Raw genomic sequence first — 15527 nt, 5'->3', positions numbered from 1 at the left:
GAGTTGATGTCAGAAATAGTGGCAAGTATCTACAAAATAAAATGTCTTGAATAATCTCCCACTCTCACTCCTTCCTTTAACTCCCCTGAAACACTTCCCCAGTGTGGATATTGAAATTGTCCAGATTCATCAAAATCTCAATTACCAAATCTATTTGGTTTGTAATCAAACAAAATGATACAGTGAGTATTTTAATGGCTTTCTTTTTTGGACCAAATGATTAACTCAAACCAGAAAACAAAAGGTTAATTTTGTCCTCTGCCCACATTACGAAAACAAAATCAGTGTTGATGCAGTCACTCCACTTCTCCAAAAACCAAAGTGGTTTCTGAGAAATCCCTCACCACTTTGGAGAGTGAACGACTAGAACATTCATGATTAGAGAAATCAGATTAATTGGCCCACAGTATGATGTGAGAGTGTGTTCCTTAATGACGATAGCTGTGCAAAGTGGATGCACACAGCACTCATCCAGAATGGCTCAGGGAACTAAGGCCATGTTTCTCAAAGTGTGCTTAGAAAACGGCATGACCAGAGTTATCTCGGGAAACCTGATAAGATGCCGATTCCCTGTACCCATCTAGACCTTAAGAATCAGAATCACTAGCGATGGGTCCAGAAAATTGGCAGATAGGACAAGTATTGAGGAAATTGGTAACTATGAAACATTAAAAAATTTGAGAGTTCTCTGGGTAACATTTCTCCTGAGTCATCTTTGCATAAGGATAAAAGTGACGGTACAGAGAAGAAGTGCCATTGAGCCCAGGACCTGAAGCACACTGTCGAGAAATAGCAAAGTGGCACCCAGTCTCTCCCCACAGGGGATTTTAATCCTGTCCAGATGTTTATTTTAGAAGGCTGAGAATTGGAAAATGATTGCATAATCATAAAACTTCTGTCCTGAATGCAATTAAGAAGCTTATTACACCATTGTGTTAGAAATCTTAAAACTTCATTATTCTATATTTGAAAACCCCAATGAGTATCTCCTCCACTCAACCAAAAGGGCTCACCCTATTAATATCCCACCTCTAAGACTCTCTGACTGATAAAGGATGTTTCAGACCTGAGCCTGTCCATCTCCTGGTATAGGCAGGCTTGGGGATGGGTGAGGACTTCACATATTGTGGTTTTACTGCCTTCAGAAGGGTGTGTCTGTGAGACCAGGGAATCCATTCCCATTTGGTCAGTCCCAAGAGAAACAAAACATTTCTGTTTATTCTTTTCCTTTTATTAGTCTCTGAAATTGTCACTGTTTAGAGCTCAGGCTGAGATGATTCTTGAATGTTCATTGTTTCCATACTAAAGCATTTCTAAGGAAGTTGGGAATAGATCTATAGCCATAAATAACATAATTCATTTGTCATCAGATAATTAGTGAGAATGTTTGCTACGTCTTCTTGTATTTTTTTGCTCTCTCCCAATGTCTATGCAAAAGAGAGACCTGCCTCCTGAAAATAAAGTTGTATTTTAACATTTCTGTCTTTTTTAAAAAGAAAGTGTTAAAGCAAGGCACTAAATTTACTAGGAGGTATAAGCAGATCAGTAGATACGAAGTGATGTCAGAGAGCTATGTCCACCCCTGCCTGCTGCCATAAACTTCCGTGGAAAGAATTTCACAGTAGGGCTTGCTGAAAGACCTTTTCACTAGTCTCCCCAACTAGTTAATGAGGTAATTTACACTGCTCCCATGAAGTTCTGAGCTATTAGAGGTGATAGGGGCAGCAACTCTGACTTGGTATTTATTGTGGACAGAACAGTGCCCCCCACCCAAATGTCCACATCCTAATTCAAAGAGTCTGTGAATATGTTATTTTATATAGCAGGGAAATTAATGTTGCAATTAGAATTAAGGTTGTTAATCAGCTGATGTTAAGAAAGGGAGATTATCCTAGATTATTCAGATGAGCCCAATGTAACCAGAAGGGTCCTTAAAAGTAGAAGAGGGAGGCAGAAGAGTATGAGAATATTCAGTGTGAGGACTTGACATGCCATGCTGGCTTTGAAGATGGAAAGAGGCTATGAGCCAAGGGATGTGGGCAGCCTCTAGAAGATATTAAAGGTAAGGAAACGAATTCTTTCCTAGGTGTTCCACAATGTAACACAGCCCTCCCAACACCTTGATTTTAGTAAGTGAGACCCATTTCAGACTTCTGACCTACAGAATTACGAGACAGGAAATCTGTGTTTTGGTAAGCCACTAAGCTTGTGGTAATGTGTTACTGTAGCATTGGTAAAACTAATACATTCATCTAAATATTTATATCTCTTTTAACTTTTCAGAACAAAGTAAATTTTTAGTACTTAAAAAAATTAATCTGGATTTTTCTTCAAATTGAGGGAACTTTCAGACAATTTCCTATTTCACTTTAATTATCCCTAACATCTGAGCAATGCTTGACCTATTGTAGTCATATTAGACACTTACGATGATCATCATGATATAATAATAGAGAATCTTGAGCGCTGAGAGGGCTTCAGCTTCTGGGGAGATATTAATGTTCAGGTCTGGGCTTATGACTTTAGCAGCCCTAGATATCTTAGAGGAAAGTAGGGTATGGGATGGAAAAGATGCTCAATCAGGAGAAAGTTCATCTTCCAGCATCTGCTATGAAGAGAACATGTTTTGATTGTATTCACATCATATAAAACTACTCACTAATATCTAAATTTTGATGATGTGCAGGTCTTCTCAGGCATTATACACAGGATGATAACATTTATAGATTTAACTTCTTATTCTGTTGCTTATTTCTAAGTGAAGAACCCAGTGGGGATTCTATTCTCTTCCTTACCCACCAGCTGTCCTTCTCAATTAATTGCTGCTTATGGGCGCCTGGGTGGCTCAGTTGGTTAAGCGACTGCCTTCGGCTCAGGTCATGATCCTGGAGTCCCGGGATCGAGTCCCGCATCGGGCTCCCAGCTCGGCAGGGAGTCTGCTTCTCCCTCTGACCCTCCTCCCTCTCATGCTCTCTGTCTCTCATTCTCTCTGTCTCAAATAAATAAATAAAATCTTTAAAAAAAAAATTGCTGCTTATGTTCAGAAGAGCTGGTTTAAGAACTGTTCTTTTTCAACACTATCTCCTATTGGCTATAATAATCATCATATTCTCCACCCTAAAACAGTCAAATGCTGTTTCATTGAGAATGAAAATTGTTTTCATTTCCTTCATTCTATAAAAATGTAATATTTTAAATGCATTAAGCATTCTGTCCTTCCCACTCTGAAAATCAGCAAAGCAACTTTTTGTAGGACTTAAGATTTTAGGACAGATTCCAAAACAATGTCTTTAAAAACTAGAGATGGTAACTAACATTTATGTAGTACCTAATATATGCCAGGTAATTTTGCACATTATCACATTTGATATCTGTAATAACCCTATAAATTCTATATGATGTCTATTTTTCACATAAAGAAACAGCAGCTAAGAGAAATCTTAACAATTTTCCAAATATCATGTAGATGGTAAATAGTATAGCTGGGAATTTAAGACCAGGTCTGTCTGATTCTCTTTCCTGTTCTTTCCACAATGGCCCGCTCTTTTACAGCTAAACAGTGAAAATATGAAAGTGAAGTTGATACCTTTATTGCAGGGACTGATGTAAAATATATAATATTTATTTACCAATTTTTTACTAGACTTTATTTTTTATAGTAGTTTTAGGCTTAGAGAAAAACTGCATAGAGTATATAGAGAATTCCTATTTACCCCCTTCTGCTGCTTCCCCCCAACACATAGTTTCTCCCATTGTTAACTGTGTATTAGTGTGCATTTGTTACAATTTATGAGCTAAATTTGATATATTAATATTAACTAATTCCATTGTTTACTTTAGCTTTCCCTCTTTGTGCCAATAGTTTAGTGGGTTTTGACAAATGCAAAATGTCATGTATCCACCATCTGTATAACAGTATCATACAGAATAGTTTCACTGCCCTAAAAATGCCACCTATTCATCCCTCACTCCCTCCCGCTGAACCTCTGGCAACCACTGATCTTCTCATTTTCTCTATAGTTTTGCCTGTTCCAGGATGTCCGTTGGTTGGAATCATAAGTTTGTGTCTTTCTCAAACTGACTTCTTTCATTTAGCAACATGCAGTTATGTTTCCTCCATGTCTTTTCATAGCTTGATAGCTCATTTCTTTTTATCACTTAATAATTCTCCATTGTTTGGGTATCCTACAGTGTTTATTCATTCACTTATTGAAGGATCTCTTGGTTGCTTCCAAATTTTGGCAATTATAAACAAAGCTGCTATAAACATTCATGTGCATATTTTTGTGTCAATATAAGTTTTTAGCTCATTTGGGTAAATGCCAAGGAGCATGATTGATGGATCTTATGATAAGTTTATGTTTAGCTTTGGAAGAAACTGACAAACTATTTACCAAAGTGACTGTACCATTTCTGCATTCCCACCAAAAATGAATGGGTGTTATTGTTGCTCCACATCCTTACCAGCATTTGGTGTTGTCATTGTTTGAGATTTTTGCCACTCTAATAGTTGTGGTAGTGGTATCTCATTGTTTTCATTTGCAATTCCCTAATGACATATGATTTTGAGCACCTTTTCAAATTTCTGTTTGCCATCTGTATATCTTCTTTGATAAGGGATGTTCAGATCCTTCGCACATTTTATAATTGGATTGCTTGTTTTCTTAATGTTGAGTTTAAGAGTTCTTTGTATATTTTGGATTCCAGTCCTTTAACAAATACATGGTTTGCAAATATTATCTCCCAGTCTGTGGCTTGTCATTACCTTCTCTTAACAGTGTCTTTCGCAGAGTACAAGTTTTTCATTTTAATGAAGTCCGACTTGTCAGTCTTTTTTTTCATGGGTCAAGCTCTTAGTGTTGTATCTAAAAAGCTATTACCAAACCCAAGATCACCTAGACTTTCCCCTATTTTTCTTCTAAGAGTTTTATTGTTTTGCATTTTAAATTTCGGTCTATGACACATTCTGAGTTAACTTTTGTGAGAGGTGTAAAGTCTATGTCTAGATTCATTTTTTGTATGTGGATGACCATTTGTTGAAAAGACTATCTTTGCTACATTGTATTGCCTTGGCCCCTTTGTCAAAGAGCAGTTGGCTATATTTGCATGGGTTTATTTCTAGGTTCTCTATTTGGCTCCTTTAATCTATTTTTCTATTCTTTCAACAGTAACACACTGTCTTAACTAGAATCTTAGAATACTATGAAAAGAATGCCATCATATTGTCCTTTGTAGCAGGTATTTTATTTCTTTGCAAATTGATTATTCTTCCCCTATGACATTTGAAGTATGGCAGAAGGTAATTGGTTCTGCTTCGTGTTGGTCCCTTGTAGGACTTCTAGGTATTTCTTCCATCTTTTTCCTTCTATATGCAGATGAAATCCACTGCAATTAGTTTGGATTAAAGATAATTAATTAGTCATTGAGTGGGTAGAGTTACAGATGAAGTTAAAAATAGAGAATTCAAAAGTGTGAGGTCTCATTTGAATTCCCTTTTCCACTAATACTGAGATTCTTTCTTATCACACACTCCTCTAAGACAGACAGAATGGAGGTCATTGTTATTTTGGATGCACATCTCCATATCACCCATACATTTGAATAAATTCTCTCAGTCTCTTAGACTCTTTTCTCCTTCTTTAAGACCTCCCAAGAGTGGTAACATCAGTGGCTTTGTTTAGAGGTTAAATAGGTTAAGCAAAATTCTTTACCACTTCACTTAAATAAATTGAGGCCAGCCAAGATTAGATAAAGCATTTCTCCACAAAAAATAGTGCAGTTCTCCAGAGCTCTCCATTGGCATTTGGAACCAAGGTCTCTGCTAGCAACAAAATGTAACATTTTTCTTGCTTTCTTTTCTGGGTAATGACCTTGAGGTAAGATTGAAAGTATAATTCAGCAATATCTGGGATTCTTGGACAAATTCCATAATATCTTCAAAATTGCATATCAAGTCTAATTGCTAACATGATCATAGCTTTTTACTTTGATGCATTTTAATCATAAAATTAAAACTCTGTCAGTTTGGTCCAGATTAGATTCTCCATAAATTAAAATGAAGTTCAGATTACTTTTGCTAGTTCGGATAAATAGCCAAATTGATAGATTACATTTATAGTGGCTTTTCACCATTTAAAAGGATAAGGTATAATTTTGGCTTTAAAACACATAGCAATCAGAGTTCTTGATGTGGGCCTGCTGATTTTAGAACACCCCTATTACAGCTGCTATGCATACAATTTCTCTGATCTTAAAGGGCTACCTAATAAACATTTGGCTCCCTTTTCTTTTGTAAAAAAAAAAAAAAGGAAACATTACAGGTTACACACTGACTCTCTTTTGCTTAACTCATTCATTCATCAGTCACTTCCTGAATATTTATTATATACCAGGAAATATACTAAATAATGGGAGAAGGTAAATGAGTGAGAGGCAATCCCTTTCCCAAAAGAATTTACAGCCTATAGAAAAGATTACCTTCTAGTATGATGCCAAGAAAGGTCTCTTTCTGTGTCTTCAATACATTAAACATGTGGATCTTAATCACCAAGCATAATCCATTTTATTTCCAACTGAGAAGTTTAATCAAACATACCTAACATGGCTTGTAGTCTCCCCTTGTTTTAAAATAAACCTTCAGGGGCGCCTGGGTGGCTCAGTCGTTAAGCGTCTGCCTTCAGCTCAGGTCATGATCCCAGGGTCCTGGGATTGAGCCCCGCATCAGGCTCTCTGCTCAGCGGAGGGCCTGCTTCTCCCTCTCCCACTCCCCCTGCTTGTGTTCCCTCTCTCACTGTGTTCTCTCTCTGTGTCAAATAAATAAATAAAATCTTAAAAATAAATAAATTAAATTAAATAAAACTTCAAAATGAATCTTTCAAAAACAGAAACTAGTTCTCTATTCACATGTCTATTTCCATGGCCAGGTATGTAGTCTCAGGGTTTTTCTTGAGGTCAGTGCTGTTATTGAAGGGCCATGGCTCCTAGGTCAACTGGATTTTGGGCTTGGTAGAATGGTTTGGGGAAAGTTGTAACTTCCCTGGGTATAGAAAGAGTCTTGGGTTCTGATGAAAGCAGGAAGAAATCATGAATGTGGATGGGATTAAGAAGGTCAGTAAGTGTTGCCTCACTTGATTAGTTTCTAAATCCTTGTAAACTTAATTTAATAATGGCTTTTGTCCCAATTAACACCAGCCTAAGAGGACTATCCCCTAATCTACAATTTAAATAGCTGAAAAGAAAAAGGTCTCTATGTCTTCAATGCATTGATAATTCACAAAATGCAAGACCATAATGAAATCAAAGAAAAGGAAGTATTCTCTGCAGACATAAATTATCTAATGAAAAAAGTTGGAGAGAAAAAATTAAAACAAATCCCCTCAAGAGTACTGTGTTATTGCTATAAGAAGAACACAAATTAAAAAGAATATTTGGAATATAACACCCAAGAGCTTAATATATGAAATATTATACATTGTTTGAAACCATAAAAGTAAAATTGGGATCGGCATCTGCTGAATGCTTTAAAGAACTCTTTGTTCACCTTTGACCAAAAATGTGCAAATGAGTTCAACTAATGCTAAATCCAAGAGAAAAAGGACATAAAACCATTTGTGTAGAAGAGCCAGAAAAGTGCAGACAGTGAGAAGAGCCAAGGAAAAAGTACTGACAATGATTTAAAAATAGGAACAAACAGCAATAAGTGGAAGAAACATCACTCAAGCAGTTAACTATGAGGACATCCAACACTCCTGTGCAGCTGCTCGGGTCTCTTTTCAAAACGTGAGCCAAAATAACTCAGGGAGCTATTCTTGACTTTAAATGGGGGAATACAACCCTGGCAAATTACGAGGATGCTCAGTGTTAATACTGCTGGGGAATTTCAAATAGGTTAGTGCCTGTCTGAAAATTCCAGATGCTAAAATTTGCAAACATGTCTTCATACCAGAAGTGTGCTCTACGTAAAATAAAAACATTCATAATTTGTTTTTATGTTCCTCTTTGTATAATTCGTAATTTTACATTTTAAGTCCCTTGTACAACTACTAAATTATTTTGTCTTGACAGGTATATAGGCCATTTATCATTCCCCATTTTTTATTTTCATTTTTTGTTTAAAATATGAATCTAGTTTATAAGTAGAAAGAGACTGCATTTATTGAGCACCTACTATTGGCAGATTCTGTAATACATATAGAAGCCAAAGCAGAATGTAGGCTTTCTGGGCCATTAATGTGTTTTGAAAAGCAATAATATTGTAATATAATGGGCTCAGAGCTGAAGCTTTGGTCTTGCTCCTTTTTCTCATTAGGAATAATCTTCACCCTTTTCCCTAAAGTATTAAATAACAAGAAAGAGAGTTCCATGGGTGAAATGAATAAAACAGTGAGTATATTTTTGCTTTGTGCAAGTTACCAGTTGAAATAAAGATCATAAATATCACATAGGTTCTATTGCCCCAACTGTGCATATTGCAAAGAGTCTCAAAAGCCAACAAGACAACACTAAAGCTCCTATATTATAAACTCATTCAGAAAACCTCCCCTCATAATAGCACAGTTATTCTCTAACAGGTATGTATTCTTCTTAATTTCCTTCTTCGCTTCCTATAAAGAATAGTGGCTTTGGTGAACTTTTCCTGGGTTCAAATTCTGGTTCCACCATTTACTAGCTATGTAAATTGCTTAACTTTGATTTATTTTCATCTGTCAAATAAGGATAATAATACTGCCTGGCTGTGCTATTGTGAATCTTAAATAAGATATATGCGTTTAGCACAACGTTTAGCACACAACTGGCACTCAGTAAATGCTAGTTTTCCTTTCTACTGCATTATAACTATTGAACTCATCAATAGTTCATCATTTCCCCTGCACAAATCTTTCAAAAAAATTTAACTTCAACCATCATCCTTCTTATAAAGCCAAAGAATATTTGAGCTAAAAATAATCTTAGAGATTATCTACTCCAACCTTCAATGGTTTCATAATCCTCAGTAGGGTCTAAGTATAGGTAAGGAAACAGACCCAGAGGGGTGAAGTGACCTGTTCAAGGTCACGGAGGTGGTGAGAGGTAGAATTTTAGGGCCAGATCACAAGTCTCAAGACAATGTTTATTCCTATATTCTTCAGGGCCTCCCGACAGATGGTTTTCTAATTCAGAAAAGATTTTTAAAAATTGAGTCTTTTACAATGCTCTTTCTCATGGAAATCTTCCTCTTTGCCTTAAAGAAATGGCAAATTGGACCTTGAGAATTTGGGCTTGAGATGTTTGCATTATACTTTTTGTTCATTTATTTATTTGTGTTGTAGAGTATATGATGCTGGTTCAGGAACCATTTTCAGACTCCAGAGGTAGTGCTGCTGACTTAGAATTACAATGTTTGTTTCTCACAGCAGAAGTCTGGAAGGCCAAATATTCCTTCTTCCCTTTGATACCTGCTTGTTTGGTTTGGTTTCAATGTCAAAAAAGTCATTTCATGGGGAGAATTTTGACTCAAAAGCTAACAAAGAAGTCAAACTTCTTAAATTGTGACAGGGTGGAAGACACCCTAGAATGAACTGCTTACCTAAATCCATTAAACTGGCAATTCTTTTAACAAATGTAGGTGGGTAAGACAACTCCTTAGTAACCAGGAGTTGTGTATTCAGACAGCCACTGCATTCACCTAAAAGAAATAAAGTAACATATTCTCAAACAGTGTTCTAATGTTGTGGACAACAGTAGATGATTCCATTTTGGCCTGGATTCAAGAGTTTATTTGTTGACATGCCAGAAGTATCTTATCAGTAGCCAGTTTTAGCTAGTAAGCTTTCTCATAGTGTGAATCCCCTAAGGAGAAAAAAGCAAGAACAACAACAACAACAAAGTATGATGAGGTTCTACAGTAAAACTTTCAGTGAAAGTAAGAAAATGAAATTCTTCAGGATTTCTCCGCACCTCAAACTGAGCTATGCTTTTTACCATTTCCAAGTATTCTGTCTAGATGGATGAGCAGTAAAGGATAACATGGGTTTCAGGACATCCCAGACTTCCCTATCAGTCACACATTAAATAAAATTTTATTGAGGATCTACTATATTCCAAAAGTTAATTAAAAAGTCTGGATATGGGGCACCTGGGTGACTCAGTCAGCTGAGCATCTGGCTCTTGATTTAGGCTCCGGTCATGATCTCAGGGATTGAGCACCACCCCCACCACCACCCAGAGCTGGGCTCTGTTCCCAGTAGGGAGTCTGCTTGAGATGCTCTCTCTCTCTCCCTCTGTCCCTCCCTGCTGCTCACACACACACACACACACTCTCTCTCTCTCCAAATAAATAAATAAATTCTTTAAAAAACAAAAGTCTGGGTATGACATAGTCTTACACACACCCTCTCTTCCCACTGCACATGTGCACCCATGTGCTCTTTCTTTCATCATCTTCGCATTCAACAAATAAACTTGTTATCCAGGTGAAACACTCTTCCCCCTCCTAGTCTGCATCCCTTCCAGCCAGAATCGAGGCTGCAAGCTGTCCTCTCTGAAGTGGTATTACCCAATATTGGGCTAAATGTGCTTCTGACCAAATTGGTTCTGTTATCAGAGCAATATTTGTACATAGTGTCCTTTCTTTCCCTCTTCCCAATTTTGGCTTTTAAAATCTCAGACAGTGTCACTTAGTTGTATGAAAATACTATGATACTATCATAAAGCCAACTGGCTTATGGTATTTTCTACTTCAAAGCATTATTGGCTACAGAGGTAAATTATTAGGAAAACTTGAGTGGAAAAGGGGGATACTTCTCACAAATGAAGACAGGCTGAAAATGTTAGGTGCAGGTGATCCTAATGTTTAGCACATTAAACAGTGCTATTACCCATTCCTATTTTGGCGCCCCAGCCAAAGAACACCCAGTGACTCCTGCCAGGTAGTGTTAAATTTAATTGAAGTTGAAGTGACTTTTCTGAGAACAGAGGCTATGAAATACATCTTTGTATTCCCAGCACATAGTAGGTGGAAGGCACAGCTATATATATTCTCTTAGAATAAGAGACAATGGTAATAATCATATGCACGGCTGTGATCAATACACACTCACCCCTGGTTGATCCAAAGCAGATTCTATTTATAGCTAGTGGTGGAAGGAAAAACCTGAGTTTGGCTCACAGGTGGATTGGCTTGGTAGGTAGGTTCAAGCTGAAAATGTACTGCTATTGAACCATATTCCACTCAAGGATGCCCCTGAAAGACAATGATGAGTGTCCCCCACAGGGAGGAAATCCTCCACTGGGAAGAACTTCAAGCAGTGCATCTGGTCATCCACTTTGAGAATCACAAAAAAGCAGTCTACAATAAGGGTAAAAATTGACTGCATGATAAATGGCTTATCTGGTGAGTTAGAAGCCTGGAAAGAGTACAATTAGATTAGGGGCATGGAAGAAGCATTTGGATGGAGCTGGGGAAGGAGTACAACATATAATAATATTTGCATCATAAATCAGTGCTCACAAGACAGTGCCATCATGGAAGAGGAACTATATAACAAAGTTGACAGGGTGACTTGGCCAATAGATGGCAATCAGCATCTGTTGTTGGCTGACTCAGCACTCATGCAATGTCTCTAGAACAGAGAAGTAATGGTGACAGAGATGAAGGCCATGTGACAGCCCAAACAGCATGAGTTCCCTCTTATGAAGGATGATCAACTGCTGCCACCAGTGAGTGTCCAATAGGCCAGCAACAGATAACACTGAGAATACAGTATCATCCTTCAAAGAGTCCAATCAGTTATTTGGTCCAAGTTGATTACATCAAACCACTTCTGCATTACAGGGGCAATATTTCATCTGGACTGTCAATCAACTTTCAGTCTCTTCCCATAGCACCCAGCTAGCAGCACTCCAAAGTGTCTGCTCTAAGCCTCCAAATCCCATTTAGCATTACTAGGGACCAAGAAACTAACTTTATGGCAAAAGATGTGCAATGGTGGAATGTAGCCATGGTATCTATTTATTGACCCACCACATTCTGGATCATCCAGAAGCTGCTGACTTAATAGTGGTGGAAAGTCCTTTTGAGGGCTGTTGAAGTGAAGACAATTTACATGGATGGAGAGCTCTTTAGGATGTAGTATATACCCTAAAACAATGGACATTAATAGTTCTGTGTCACCAGTAAGTAGACTGCAAGCTCTGGGAACAAGAGGAATGGGCCCAGTCATCATCACTCCCAGTCACCCACTCAGGGAATTTGTGTTTCCCCAATTCTGTAACTTAGGCTCTGTGGTCCTGGTTTCAAAAGGGACATGCTTCCACCAGGAGACACAAGGAGAATCCCAATAAACTTAAAGCTATGACTAACTCCTGGTTACTTTTAGCTCCTCAAGCAAGTAGACCATCAGACAAAAAACAGTTACCATACCAGCAGGGGTAACTGACCCTGTTCATCATGAGGAAATAAAGTACTGCTAGCCAATGAAGCAGGGCGATTTGTTGGGTTATCCCTTTGTATTTCCATGACCAATTTTACTATAACAAACAAGTCCAATAACCACAGACTGACAAAAGCATGGTAACTGCATCAGATACCATAAGGCAAGCCAACCAGTCCAGCAGAGGTGCTAGCCAAGGAAGAGACATTCTAGAATAGCTGGTAGAGAAGAAAGGATAAAAAGTATCTCCAGATCAATTGCACCACAGGAGCTATAGTTTATTTAAATAAACTTGTTGTAAGTCTCCCCCAAACACTGACCATTCAGGACCCTGGAAAAGCTGTGACTAGATGGAGTTAACTTAATTTGAGAAACAAGTGTATCTGAACACTGCAAGGCAGGTACTATAGCAGGCCTCATGGTTGCTCTGCCCAGATCCACTTTACTGGGCTGGAACACCCATCCCCCAGTTCTCGTGCCTTAGCCCATTAGCTCATTAATGGCTCATAGCTATTTCCCTCTTCCTAAGGGAGCCATTATAATAATTCCAGGGGTCAGCAACCCACAGTGACCCTGGATAAGCTGCTGAAATTCATGCTCCATAGCTTCCAGTGGAACCAACCTGGTTCCAGCTGGTCTCCAGCTGAGACCACATCCTTGCTTAGCCCCTCCCTCTGTCCTATCCTGCTCTCACTAACACCCATCCTCTTCTGAAATCACTTCCTCAATAAATCATTATACAAGAATCCCAGTCCCTGGCTCTGCTTCTAGGAAACCCCATCTAAAACAGGGAACAAAAGGATCATTTGGCAGACAATCATCTCTCAGCCACAGATGACTTTAAAAGAAAAACATTTCTTCCAGATTCTTGTTGACCAAAATCACTTCTGTTTTAATATTAATAAAATATGCTCAGAGGTAAAGGTACTGTGGTTAGCTTTAACAAAACTATAAAAGCAGAATAAACTTGCCAGCCAATTAGATTAACTAAAGCAAAAATAAAATGTAAATGTATCATTTTAATGTAATGTGACAATTTTTTTTCTGAAACTAAATTGTCAATGTTTTTAAAAGCAGAAAGATGTAGCCCCAGACTTGGTTCTATATTTAGTCTGTTCCTGTATTTTAACCTCAACAATACATTTTCAGAGCATGTCATTGTTGTTATTGTTTAAGTATGTTCTACAAAATATCATTAATAACTTCCAGGCTTTTTTGCTAATTCAGAACAATCAGCGCTCATTCTAAACTAAAAGCCAGCTAGCAAACAATTCTTTAGTGGCAAATATAATAAATTCTCACTTGATAACTTGTTAAAGCATTCAGTCTTCCTTGAGGTAATGGTTCAGAATAAAATGGTTCAGGCTTTTTTGAGTTTGGAACATCTTTTCTGCATGCCTCATGAATATTCAATGCATCTACTACTTTTTTTTTTTAAAGATTTTATTTATTTATTTGAGAGAGAGAATGAGATAGAGAGCATGAGAGGGGGGAGGGTCAGAGAGAGAGGCAGACTCCCCGCTGAGCAGGGAGCCCGACGTGGGACTCGATCCCAGGACTCCAGGATCATGACCTGAGCCAAAGGCAGTCGCTTAACCAACTGAGCCACCCAGGCGCCCCGCATCTACTACTTTTATCAGTTTGATCTACTATGCCACATCCATTCATGGGGTGCCCCCTGACACCAGTTTAGATTTCTTTGATGGGAGTAATACCAGAAACATAAAGGCAAATATGATCGCTGAAATTAGGAAGCTATATGGAAAGCCCTCTCATAATCCCAAATGTGCATATGTTACATTAGGGATCATTAACAAATTAAAAATATACAGTTGAAAATTTCTCTTAAAGAATTCATATCCCCCTGCTAATATACTACATACACCATCCCCTCAGCTTGTATGCTTTATTTTGGGAAGCAATGCTCTAAAAGAACTATAAAATCCTTTCTACACTAAAAGTATATAAATTTTTCCAATCTCAAAGGCTGCCATAAACTATGATGGTTCATCTCAAAACAAAAACAAAATGGTAGGTATTAGAATATGCTGCCTTTGCATTCCCACTGGAAGACACTGACACTTTAACAGTGAGTTGAAACAATTACTGGTTTTCTCTATAGTAGTGCCCTGGCTTCAAGAAACCTATTCTCATACTCAGAAAACTATAGAATACTCATAAAAGAAACTGAGGAAGACACAAAAAAATGGAAAAACGTTTCATGCTCATGGATTAGAAGAACAAATATTGTGAAAATGTCTATGCTACCTAGAGTAATCTACACATTTAATGCAATCCCTATCAAAATACCATCAACTTTTTTAAAGAAATGGGACAAATAATCCTAGAATTTGGATGGACCCAGAAAAGACCGCGAATAGCCAGAGGAATGTTGAAAAAGAAAAGCAAAGATGGTGGTATCAAAATTCCGGACTTCAAGCTCTATTACAAAGCTTTAATCATCAAGACATTATGGTACTGGCACAAAAATAGACACATAGAACAATGGAACAGAATAGAGAGCCCAGAAATGGACCCTCAACTCTGTGGTCAACTAATCTTTGACAAAGCAAGAAAGAATGTCAAATGGAAAAAAGACAGTCTCTTCAACAAATGGTGTTGGGAAAATTGGACAGCCACATGCAGAAGAATGAAACTGGACCATTTCCTTACACCATACACAAAAATAGACTCAAAATGGATGAATGACCTAAATGTGAGACAGGAATCCATCAAAATCCTAAAGGAGAACACAGGCAGCAACCTCTTCGACCTCAGCCACAGCAACTTCTTCCTAGACACATCGCCAAAGGCAAGGGAAGCCAGGGCAAAAATGAACTATTGGGACTTCATCAAGATAAAAAGCTTCTGCACAGCAAAGGAAGCAGTCGACAAAACCAAAAGACAACGGGAAGAATGGGACAAGATATTTGCAAATGACATATCAGATAAAGGGCTGATATCCAAAATCTATAAAGAACTTCTCAAACTCAACACCCAAAAAACAAATAATCAAGTCAAAAAATGGGCAAAAGACATGAACAGACACTTCTCTGAAGAAGACATACAAATGGCTAACAGACACATGAAAAAATGTTCATCATCATTAGCTATCAG

The sequence above is a fragment of the Leptonychotes weddellii genome, chromosome 7 (genome assembly GCF_054177405.1).
Source record: "Leptonychotes weddellii isolate Sample4059 chromosome 7, ASM5417740v2, whole genome shotgun sequence".
In the NCBI taxonomy this organism is placed as follows: domain Eukaryota; kingdom Metazoa; phylum Chordata; class Mammalia; order Carnivora; family Phocidae; genus Leptonychotes; species Leptonychotes weddellii.
Note: the sequence above shows the minus strand (reverse complement) of the source record.